We start from the raw sequence: 12,917 nt of genomic DNA, 5'->3' as shown, positions 1-12,917 counted from the left end.
AAGGACATTTTGAATCTTATTTCTTTGACAGGTATCACATTCTCGAATGAACTGCTTAACATCATGTTTGAGACCAGGCCAATAGAATTCTAATCTTGCTCTATGCAAACACTTGTGAAACCCAGAATGGCTAGCAGTAGGACTAGAGTGCAAATAATTGTTTCAAGGGCAGAGAATCAGGCACATAAATTCTGTCTTTCTTGAACAAAATGCCATGCCTCGATTTGAATGAAGAATTAGAAGTAGGATCAAGTTGTAATGCAGTGATTAATTTCTGTGTACCCTGATCTGCAGCATAAGCTATTTTTAAATCTGAGAGCCATATTGGTGTAGGGTATGATAAAGCTGCCAGTTCCCCAATCCCATCAACTTGATCTTTGCGAGACAAGGCATTAGCCACCTTGTTCTCAACACCTTTCTTATACTCAATGGTAAACTCATAGCCAAGGAGTTTAGAAAGCCACCTCTGTTGTGCAACAGTGCCAATCTTCTGCTCAAGTAAATATTTAAGGCTATGGTGGTCAGTTCTGACCACAAAAGGACTTCCCAAAAGGTATGGCCTCCATTTCTTAATAGCCAACACCAAGGCCAAGAACTCTTTTTCATAAGTAGAAAGAACTAAATTCTTGCCTTTCAAAGCTTGACTCATAAAGGCTAATGGTCTTTGATCTTGCATCAAAACTGCTCCCACACCAGTTGCACAAGAATCATACTCAATGACAAATCTCTTTGTGAAATCAGGTAAAGCCAGAACAGGAGGGCTTGTGACAGCAACTTTCAAGGCATCAAAAGACTTAGTAGCAGAATCTGTCCAAGCAAAAGCATCTTTTTTTAACAAAGATGTCAAAGGGGCAGCAATTTGACCATAGCCCTTAATAAATTTTCTATAGTAACCTGTCAATCCTAGAAAACCTCTTAATGACTTCAGGTTTTTAGGTATTGGCCAAGTGACCATAGACTCCAACTTCCTAGGATCTGCCTTCACTCCCTCCTTTGAAATCAAATGCCCCAAATATTCTACTTCTTGACATGCAAATCTACACTTCGATTGTTTAGCATAAAGCTGATGATGCTGTAAGGTTTGCAACACAGTAGCTAGATGAGCTAAATGAGAAGGCATATCCTTGCTATAAACCAGTATGTCATAAAAAAAAACAATGACAAATTGTCTAAGGAATGGTCAGAAAACTTAATTCATAAGGCCTTGAAAAGTTGAAGGGGCACTAGTAAGACCAAAAGGCATTACAAGAAACTCATAATGCCCTTCATGAGTCCTGAAAGCAGTCTTATGAACATCCTCATCCCTCATGCGTATTTGATGATACCCTGCTCTCAGATCCAATTTCGAGAAAAATGCAGAACCTGAAAGTTCATCCAAGAGCTCATCCACAACAGGAATGGGATATTTATCTTTAATAGTGACTTCATTTAAAGCCCTATAATCAATACACATTCTCCAAGTACTGTCAGACTTCCTGACTAGCAAAACAGGAGAGGAGAAGGGTGATTGACTAGGCCTTATAACACCAGAAGTCAAGAGCTCCTTAACAATTTTTTCAATTTCTGTCTTCTGAAAAAATGGATATCGATAAGGCCTCACAGTGATAGCAGAAGTGCCTGCCTTCAAATTAATTTTATGATCATGTGATCTATTGGGTGGCAATCCAGTAGGTTCCTCAAAAACATCCCTATATTGTTGCAAGAGTTGATGCACTTGTTCATCTTGCAAAGCTGGAGACTCAATGCAGTTACCAGCAATTAATTGCAGAAAAAATCCTTTGCTGCCACAGCCAAAGGTCTTGAAAGACTCATCATCATCAATAAGATCAGACTGAGGTACTGTCAATCCTTTCAAGGAAATTGTCTGACCAGCATACTGAAATTGCATGTTCATATTCACAAAATCCCAGAGAATAGGACTTAATGTAGATAGCCACTGAATGCCAAGAACTGCATCACATCCTCCCAAAGGAAGAGTAAAAAAATCCACTACAAATGACATACCCTGAATTAACAAGGAAATAGCAGTACACTTGCCAGTACTGTTAATAAGATTGCCATTAGCCACCTTAACAGGAATAGTTTGGGTTAATTGCACAAGCAACTTACATCGGGTAGCCACTGCAGTATCCACAAAATTATGTGTACTGCCAGCGTCAATTAAAATGACCAATTTTTTCTTGCCAATAGAAGCAATAAGCCTCATTGTCTTAGGTCCTCCAGCTCCAACAATAGACTGAAATGAGATAGAAGCTATTTCAGCTTCAACTTCCACAGGCTCAACAACCACTTCCCCACTAGCATTAACATCCAGTTCACAAATGGAATCATCAAATTCCATACCTTCTAACAGAAATAATTTTGGCTTTGCACACTTATGCCCTGGCTGCCACTTGTCATCACAGAAATAACAGAGGCCTTTTTTACGCCTCTCTATCATTTGAGATTCAGAGACCTTATGATAAGGAAGCTTGACTAGGGGTGAAACTCTTGGCGTGCCTAGAATTGAAGGAGATTGTCCAGACTTCAACATACTTAACTCTGGACTAAACTTACTTGAATCAGTAAGTGAACTTCTCCAAGGCTTCCTTTTACATACTACATATTGTTCTTGAATTTTGGCTAAGCCAAACGCATCATTCAAAGATAAAGGATTCAACATCCTCACAGGTAACCTAATCTCATCACGTAAGCCACTCAAGAAACAGCTCAACTTATTCTTTTCTGACAAGCCTTTAATACGATTGGAAAGAATCTCAAATTCAGCTTTGTAATCGGTTACTGTACTAACCTGCTTGATTCGAGTAATTGACTCCATTGGATCATCATATGGAGTAGATCCAAATCGAATCTGAACAGCTTTGATGAAGTCCTCCCAAGAGTGAAATGTTCCTACCTCACTATCATCCGGGAACCAAACCAATGCCTCATCATCCATGTGGAATGAAGCAATGAAGATACGTTGACCAGGGGGAACCTGATGATACAAAAAGTACTGATTCGCGTGATAAATCCATGGTGATGGATTACCACCACGAAAGCGAGGAAAGTCTAGCTTAATTCCTCTTACAAAACCTCTATCCACAAGCTCTCTGTTACGCATTCCTTCCATGCGTTCCTCCATATCTTCATTTCTGTGCAACGTTTGTTGCTCTTGATTATCTCGACGTGAGTTACCAGGATCTTCAGAATCATTACATGAAATCTTCGAGATTTGTTGTCAAATATCCCGAAACATCTTATCCTGTGTTTCTCGCTCGGATCTCGCAGCCTCCTGCTGCTGAAACAATAAACCAATCGCATCCTCAATTTGTTTTTGTTGCCGATCTTGTTGTTGTCGTAAGTGATTCATAGAATCCACGATCTGAGTATACGAACGCGTTCCTTCTGCCATGGCTGATACCAACTGTAATGGACCCAACTTGACTAGTTCGAGAAGTCACTCTCCAGAATTAGGTTAAGGAAGGAGAATAGAAGAAGGAGAAGAAGAAGCAAGTTTGTTAATTGCATGAATTGTTCTTTGGGATCTTTCCCCCCAATTCCTTCTATTTATAGTATTTGTTTGAACAAAACGGTAGTGTTTAACAACACTTATTGTAAAAGAAAACGACTGCGTTTACAACTATTGAAAAGAAGGGATATTTAAACGACAACGTTCTATTTAAAGGAATGAAACTAATTATGCATCACACGACACCGTTCTTAGCTTCACGTATGCAACTAACTGTCACCAACCACCTTTCTATTCCTGGCTTACGAACACAACACAGAAGCTTCCATCCTCATCACACCTTGCCCCCTAACTGCACCCTTAAGCAGACTGCAAGCCTTCCACTCCAGCACTTCCTCAATCCATAACATAATCCTGAGTGGTTGTGTACCAACATTTTCCACACATGCATGAAACATGATGGTCGAGCTTTGAATGTCATTATTGATAATGGCAGCAGCATGAATGTGATTTCTAAAACTGTCATGAATGTTTGAGGCTGAAGATTGAGAAGCATCCTACTCCTTATCGGATCAATTGGGTTAATGAAGACAACTCAGTCCTAGTGAAACATCGATGCTTGGTTAAATTTTCGTTGGGAAAAAAATATGTGGACAAAGTTTGGTGTGATGTGATCCCTATGACCGTTTGTCACATGTTATTGGGGCGTCCATGGCTTTATGATCGGAGGGTTTCCCATGATGGTTATGCTAACACTTATTCCTTTAATTTTAAAGGTAAGAAATTTGTTTTGGATCCTTTGCAGATCCCAGAATTTGAGACTCAAAGGGAAGCTGTCCTAGTGTTGACCATGCGTCAATTTTCTCAAGTCATGCATGATGACAATATGGTGCTAATGGTAGTAAGGCGCGAAATGAAGCAAGAGGATGGTTCTATTCCAGCAGAACTCGCCATAGTGCTAGAGGAATTTCAGGATATTATGCTGGATGAGATGCCGAACCAATTACCTCCAATGTGGCATGTGCAGCATGCTATAGACTTGATTGTCGGGTGAACCTTGCCTAATTTACCGCATTATTGCATGAGCCCCATTGAGAATGAAGAGCTCAGCCGGCAAATTCAACAACTGTTAGACAAAGGCTTCATCCGAGAGAGTCTTAGTCCCTGCGTTGTTCCTGTTTTACTTACGCCCAAGAAGGATGGTAGTTGGCGGATGTGCGTAGATAGCCAAGCAATTAACAAGATAACCCTGAAATACTGATTTCCCATTCCCCGTCTTGATGACATGTTGGACTTGCTAGGTGGTGCCTCTATTTTCGCTAAGATCAACCTTCAAAGTGGATACCACCAAATTGGAATTCGGCCGGGTGACGAGTGGAAGACAGCCTTCAAAACCAAAGATGGTTTGTTCGAATGGCTAGTCATGCCTTTCGGATTAACCAATGTGCCACGCACCTTCATGCGCATTATGACACAAGCTCTCAAGCCATTCTTGGTCAAATTTGTCGTTGTTTATTTTGAAGATATCCTAGTCTTTAGCCGAAGTTTGCAGGACCATTTAGACCATGTCAAGCAGGTATTGAAGACTTTGAGAGCTGAACAACTCTATATCAATCGAGACAAGTGTTCATTTATGAAGACAAGGGCCAAATTTTTGGGTTTTATAATTTTTGATCAAGGTGTCGAGGACGACTCCACAAAGGTGCAAGTTGTTCAAGATTGGCCAACGCCCCAAAATTTTTGAGAAGTCAAGAGCTTTCACGGTTTGGCCACGTTCTATCGGCGATTTATTCCCGGGTTTAGCACTATAATGGCTCCAATCATCAAGTGCTTGAAAGCAAAAAAATATTTGTGGAGTGCCGCAGCTGCCAAGGCCTTCACCGAAATTAAAGAGAAAATGGGACAAGCACTAGTTCTTAAGTTGCCTAATTTCTCTAAAGTTGTTGAAGTGGCTTGTGATGCCTCACATGTGGGAATCGGAGGAGTATTGAGTCAAGAAGGTCACCCTATCGCTTTTTATAGTGAGAAGCTTAATGACACTCGCCGGTGATACTCAGTATATGAAATGGAATTCTATACTTTAATTCAAACTCTCAAGCATTGGCGACCATATTTGATTCATAGAGAGTTTATTCTTTACACTGATCGTGACTCTTTGAAGCATCTAAATTCCCAAAGTAAGCTAAATGCCAGACATGCTCGTTGGATGGACGATTTGCAGTAGTTCAAGTTTGTTATTAGGCATAAGTCAGAGACTAAAAATAAGGTGGCTGACACCTTAAGTAGGAGACCTCACTTGTTACATATGTTTTCAGCTAATTTTGCAGGATTTGATAATCTAAAAATGCAGTATGCTAACGACGAGGACTTCAGCAACGTGTGGAGTAATCTCTCCACTCATGTGCGCACATCTAGTGGTGAATATTCTTTGAGAGATGGGTATCTATTTTACAGTTTACAGTTGTGCATTCCGCGTGGGTCTTTCCACGAGTTCCTAATTATGGAAATCCACGACGGGGGTTTAGCTGTGCATTTCGGATATGATAAAACTTTTGCTAATGTTGTTGATCAGTTCTATTGGTCTCGGATGCATAGAGACATGCATCTAGCGGTTGATCGTTGTAGGATTTTCCAAATAAATAAAGGAACCAAGCAACAAGCGGGGCTCTATACACCCCTTCCCATTCCAAACAAGCCATGGCAGCACATTAGCATGGATTTTGTTCTTGGGTTACCTAAAACTCTTCGGCAACATGATTCAATTCTGGTGGTCGTAGATCATTTTTCAAAGATGTCGCATTTCATTCCATGTCACAAGACTAATAATGATGCCTCAAAGATTGCTGCATTATTCTTGCAAGAAGTAATCTGATTACATGGTGTTCTAGCTTCTATCGTGTCTGACAGGGACGTAAAATTTGTGAGTTATTTCTAGAAGACATTGTGGACAAAAATGGGGATGAAACTAATGTTTCCTAGTGCATTCCATCCCCAAACAAACTGTCAAACTGAAGTAACCAACAACAGCTTGGGAAATTGATTACATTAACTCATCGCAGATCATGTCACCAGCTGGGATATGGTACTTCCACAAGCAGAATTTGCTTTCGATAATTCTATTAACAGATCAACAGGGTGCACCCCCATTTGAAGTGGTTTATGGTTTCCGACCTAGCACTTCAATCGATAACAGCTCCTTACCATTGCCCCCCAGACCAAGGGAAGCTGCACTAGATTTTTCTAGCTATATGAGGGACGTTCATGAACAATGCAAACAACGCCTTACCTTTAATACAAATTCTTATGCAGTTTCTGCAAATGCAAGGCGCAAAGATAGGCAATTCAGTGTGGGTGATATGGTTATTATTCGTTTAAGACCAGAACGATTTCCTCCGGGGAGTTTTACCAAGCTTCATGCACAATGGGCGGGTCCTTTTAAAGTCACCAAGAAATTGGGCACCAACGTGTATGTCATTGATTTGCCCTCTGATTTTGGTGTTGGCCCAATTTTTAACATAGAATGTCTCACTGAGTTTAAGGGTGATGAAAATGAATTTTTCACATTACCAACTCTAGAGGCATCACAAACACCAACTCTTTGTGTCCCAGAAAATACAACTACCCGAGATGAGATTGCCTCCATACTTGATCATCAATTTGTTACAACTCGACGAGGAGGGTATTACAAGTTTTTAGTGCAGTGGAAAAATTGTCCAAATTCGGAATCAATTTGGTTGCAAGCATCGGAAGTCCACCATTTACATCCACATCTATTTGTTGCTTACACTCATCAAAACTTGCTAGAGTCAAGTTCTTTAGGGGAGCTGGCAATTGATGCAAATCAAGATTTATTGCTTTCCTAGTTAGATTAGTATTTCCAAGTTTTATTCTATCTGCAATTGTTATTTCCTAGTTAGAGTAGTATTCTATTTTGTTGGCAATTTAAGGATCAAATGATGTACAATTAAAGGCACTTTTGAATGATTAATGAAATTGCATGTTTGATCCTGAGATGGGACTAGTCTGGTGAGACACTAGAAACTTGTTGATTTATTTTCTTGGAGAGATTCCAACTTTATAGAGAGGGATTATGTGCTTGTATTCTTTTTTTGCTCTTCTTGGCATCGACGTGAGGTTCAACTAAGAAGTTGGCATCAAAAGGATAAAATGTTAAAAAGTGCTTTGACCATAGAAGCATAGAACTATTTTTCTGTCCAAGTTCTCTTGTTTTGTTGCAACACTTATTTATCAGTAGTGATAATGCTGTTAATATTACTTACAGAATATACAAGCTCATTGGACATGTTTTATGCTTCATAAGAATTCAACATCACGGTTTAGGTTTTTCATCCCAGACTTAGAATATAATGTCGTTCATTCCCTTTATGGATAGATTATGTTATTGGTGTCTGTCTTGTGGATTGTCATGGATAGGTCACTAGGAAAGCATGCCCGACTTTTCCACTTCCTAGGGCAGTTCTATCCATATACCAATTTGAAGTTCATTTGTTAAGCCATTAGTTGTCTTCCATCCCTAGGCACCTCGACAAGCTTCTCCTTACAGATGACATGATGGGCGTCTTTTCCATGTTGATTTTGGGTTCATTCTTGGGCGCGATCCAAAGCAAGCCGTTTCCACCACCAATGAAGCTCTGCAAAGAAATGGTTGTGGCTATGGGAGAAGTTGAAAGGTAATTATTTAAAGAAAAAATCTCAGGAAAAGCCACTATTTGGCAGCAGCCATTACGCACCCTAGCAAAATTATCAATTTCTCCCCGCAACAAAACTCACACGTCTCTCAGATTCCACCCATTTGAATCTTCCCAGCAGGCATCCTCTCCCCCATCCCTCGCGTTCCTTCCGTCTGCACTCTCCCCCCACTCACCCCCTCATCTCGCCTATCCTCTCCCCCACCCCCATCCCTTCCAGTGTCATTACCCGACCCCCGTGTCGCGCATCCTCTCCCCCTACCCCTGCGTCGCCCACTCTCTCCCCCAACCCTCCCTCTGCCCATCACCTCCGTTGTCATCAAATCTCCCTCTACCTAGCACCCCCTCTGATGAGCTAAGGTATTTATTCTTATAAAATGCTTTCAAAAAGGATTATATGAAATATAGGGTTATAGTATATGAAATTCTAGGGTTTGATTGTATGATAGCTTACATTTAATATTGCTTTCATTGTTACCACCATTGTTAGAGAAATGTTTATTACGTTTAGCCTCTGCCCTAGTTGTCACTGTCTCATCCATCCTCTACCCTAGTTGCCCATGTTACCACCAATCCTCTCCCTTTGTTTCTGAATTCCAGACCTGTATGCTCTTTAACCAAGCATTTAGCAGAGGGCTAGAGATTTCTCGTATTCTTGGCAGCCACCAGAAGGATCGCTCATCATGGAACAAGGAGTAATCCTATTGTCATCAAGACCAATGTTTATGCTTATTCCTCAATTTCTCTTGATATGGTGCGCAAATTTTTATATTTTTCATTAGCTGTTTTGATCATGGAAATAATTGGGTTGCATTACTAGAATTTTCTGTATTCCATTACAGTGAAGCCTTGCACCTCTTTCCTGGGTCTCATCCAAAGGCATTCAGCTGATATGATCATCGGATTCTTGTTTGAAATGATTTCCTGAGTAAAAATGAAAAAAAAATTACTGCATTCTTATTTTTCTTATCCAACTGTGTGGCTACCTTACATTCTTTTCCCCAATTCATTGATGTGAATAGAGAAAAACAAATTTTGTGGTTTTGATTACATGTATGCATAAACACAATTTCGAAAGTAAATTTCAACCACTTGGTCACCTTAGTAATACATTGGTGGTAAAATGAAATAGAAGTCTTCTTCTTCTTAACTATTATCCTATCATCTTTTGATATGTAGAATAAATTATTAGAAAATTGTCTGTTATTTTTCACTTATTTATTAATAGTTGATGCCTCAAGAAATGATAAAATGTTGTTAGTTAAAATGATGATGAATAGTATTTAAGCTCATGAGTGGAATCACATATAAAATGGAATCTTCATTAATTTTGATTTTTTCATTCTAATCTGAACTTGTCTTACATAATTTTTGACAAAATTAATGACAAGACTATATCCTACAAAGATTAATCGAGTGTAACTGCTGTGCATGTATTATCGGCAAGAAGCATCTATTTTGGAGTTTCTCGCAAAGATTCTAAGAAAATAATAGATTTTTTTTAGGATTTGTTATTATCTCCTCCAGTTTTGAATGATGCAACTATAATAAAACCATCATCTCCTAGATTGATATTAGATTAAAGAATTTTATAATCTCCATCTAGCCAAATTCTCTTCTAAATATGATTTGCTTGTATTGTAAATAATCAGGAAAATAAGAGCTATAATGGGTAGGATATGCAAAAGAAAGTCTGCAAGAAAAACATGATCGATTTGGATGATCCTTTTCCTTGACCCTTCATCTCCTCATAACTTGAGAGCCAGACTTCCTCGAGCCTTCATCTCCTCGTGCCCGATCTCCCCGTGCCTTCATCTCATCGTCCTCCTCTCTTCTTCAATATTTTCCTTTGATTGTAGAATATCTATGAATGCTATGTATTTGTTCTATTTGTGCTCAAGATAACTTTATAACTTTAATATCTCTTGTTTGTCCAACACTTCCATAAGAATTGATACTGATTTTGTCACCCTTTTTTATTTATATGCCCCTGTTTATCCCATTTGTCTGTATCTACTTGTTAATGATTCACATACTTGGATGCTTCACAGTATGCTTGTTATAATGGATTTGCAGTTCAGAAGAGGGAGGAGGACATATTGCGAAGAATGGAAGATAAACTAAAGAGAAAGAGACAAATGCTCAGAAGGTTGAGGTTGAACAAAATTTGAGGAGGGTCGAGAATAGAAATGCATGAATATTATTGTGTTTGTACTGGGTTGTATCAATTGTAATAGTTTTTGCTTGGTTCGGATAAACTATAGGGCACATGAAATAGGTGGATATTTTCTTTATTTTTCTTGTATGGATCAACTGAACGGTACTCCCCCTTGAATTAGGCAAACCCTGATTAGGTACTTGATCATGCATTTTGTTGTATATGGGGGAGAGGTACTGTAGAGGCTATGAAAAATCTAGTGTTTTTGGTCACCTTTCTAAATCTGCTAGGCTATATAGATTCAGTCTATGAAAAATCTAGGAGATGTACTGCACGCATGGAGGGTAGTATTCAGTCTATTAGTTCGGTCTGGCTTTCTATTAGAAGTTGGATGCGTTTAGTAAGTCGAGATATGAAAAAGGTTAGTAAATGTTCTAGACATGACTTACAGATTTTACAGATATTGAATATTCTGGCTTTGGTTCCTAATAGGAAGTTTTTAAAGCTAGTTGCTTGGCAAAAGCCAGCTCAAGGGTGGTTTAAGTTGAATACAGACAGTAGTAGTCTTGGTAACCTAGGTTCTTCAGGAGTGGGTGGTATTATTAGAAATGATCGAGGCCATATGGTTTATGCCTTCAATTCTTATATTGGTTATGGTTCAAATAATATAGCTGAATTGTTAGCTATTCTGCAGGGTCTCAAAGCCTGTAAGGATCTGGGGATTAATTTTGTGAAAATTGAATTAGATTCTCAAGTTGTGATCTCATGGTGGAATAGGTGACGGTGTGGGGTGTGGTACCTGGAATATTTTTGGGAAGAGACTCTAGCACTTATGGATTCTATGGTGTGCATAGTTAGACATGTTTATAGAGAGGAAAATAAAGTTGTTGATGGGTTGGCACGGAGAGGTGCGACTAGATTGAACTCTAAATGGAGATTTCTCAGGGATGTGCCTAGGTTGCTTCGAGGATTAATCCGTTTGGATATACTAGGTTTGCCATCTTTGCGTTGCTATTAGCGTCATTATTCATGTGGATTTTTGGTTGGATTGGTAAGATTTTATGTTTTTGAGTTAACGTTGTTTGTGATTCTTTTACAGGAATGGTTTTCTTGCTAAATATTTTAGTATGTCTTGTCTGATGTAGTTTTCTTTTGGTTAGAGGCTTTCAGTAATTTTGGCACCTGGTTTAGGAACTTTATCTTGTAACCCCAGGTGCCGGTCTGTAATCACGGTTTTCCTCCGCCACAAGTGAGGGTTTATTAATAAAATTTGGGACAGAGTCACTCATGGACAGGTGAACCTTGGCTCTTCTAAAAAAAAATTACCAACTTATCAAAAAGGGGATCTAAAGGTTGAGACTCCTCTCCCATTCATGAGGACGTCAAACACACTTTATTAAAAAATGATGCTGCCATTATGCAATTAATTAGATTCATGAGCACATCAAACACACTTTATTAAAAAATGAAAGACATCAATCTGCCTACTCACATGGTAAATGTTTGGATTTCCGCATGTTTTTTGAGGCGTCATTAATGATTGTGAAGTTCACATCGAAGACTTGTCATTCCATCTTCCTCTTCTCCCATCACACTAAAATTGAGAATGTATTCCGAGAGGCAAACGAAGAAAAAGGAACATTAAACTCTCATAATTGATAGCAGTAAATAAAAAATAAAAAATAAAAAAGAATCTGAAAAATAAAAAAGAGAAAGTAAACCTTAAACTCTTATAACACTTGATACAAAATCTGAAAAGTAACACTTAATACATATGACAAAATCAACAAAACCTATAGATGCCAAATCGACATAATTTACTTTTAGTCTGGCCAACAATCAAATAGTGTAAGCACAATTAGACAGTGGTGTCCATATGATCTAAAAATCTCTGTACATCCTAGACAATCTTATGTAGGCATTTACAAATGGAGATTTACTAATTGCAAAGGCAGGGCAATTTTTATTCAAATTGCTTGAGCATGAAACTATTATGAAGTCAAAAATTAAATGATGAGATATTATTTGAGAGAAAATAATAATGAAAAGGGATAACTTTTTTATAAGTATGAAATGACAAGGGAAACTACAATGGTTTGCAGTTAGAAGCAACTTGTATGGCTGGGGGGATTTGCAATTATACTAGGTCTTTTAGTATGGTTACTTTCACCAAGTAGGCTTAGGTTCAAACCCAGCACAGGCCACAGTGGGCATCAAGGCAGAGTTGTTTAGTTTATTGCTTTGAGAACTAAGAACAAAGTGGCCATTAATGAGCAAAAGCATTTGTTTGAGTGGCTCCTGATTTTTGCCACATGGAAAAATTAAAAAGAACATGCTCCAATACATGTCAGGTCCAAGTAATAGGAATTCCATAAAAAATAAAATGCAACATACACCAATGGTGTTGCCAACAGGACCATGCAATTGAAGGTGGTATTAGTCACAATGACAATGTTGAGAAGGAGGTATAACTCTCGATCAATATGATGGCGCATGCGCCGTCATGGATGATCATAACAATGAAGATTGTGTAAACAACGACAGATCTATGTGAACACCAAGAAGACATGGCATTTTAGTTCATGGAAAGGGTACTTAA

At 38.7% G+C, this 12,917-nt stretch overlaps 1 pseudogene; it reads left to right on the top strand.

Annotated features, from left to right (window-relative positions):
- LOC109013715 overlaps nucleotides 1–11,099 on the top strand; it is a 48,846-nt pseudogene extending 37,747 nt beyond the window's left edge.
- The last annotated feature ends 1,818 nt before the right edge of the window (nucleotides 11,100–12,917 follow it).

The sequence above is a fragment of the Juglans regia genome, chromosome 13 (assembly GCF_001411555.2).
Source record: "Juglans regia cultivar Chandler chromosome 13, Walnut 2.0, whole genome shotgun sequence".
Taxonomy (NCBI): domain Eukaryota; kingdom Viridiplantae; phylum Streptophyta; class Magnoliopsida; order Fagales; family Juglandaceae; genus Juglans; species Juglans regia.
The sequence above is the reverse complement of the archived record's forward strand: the minus strand, read 5'-3'. Positions and strand labels throughout refer to the sequence as shown.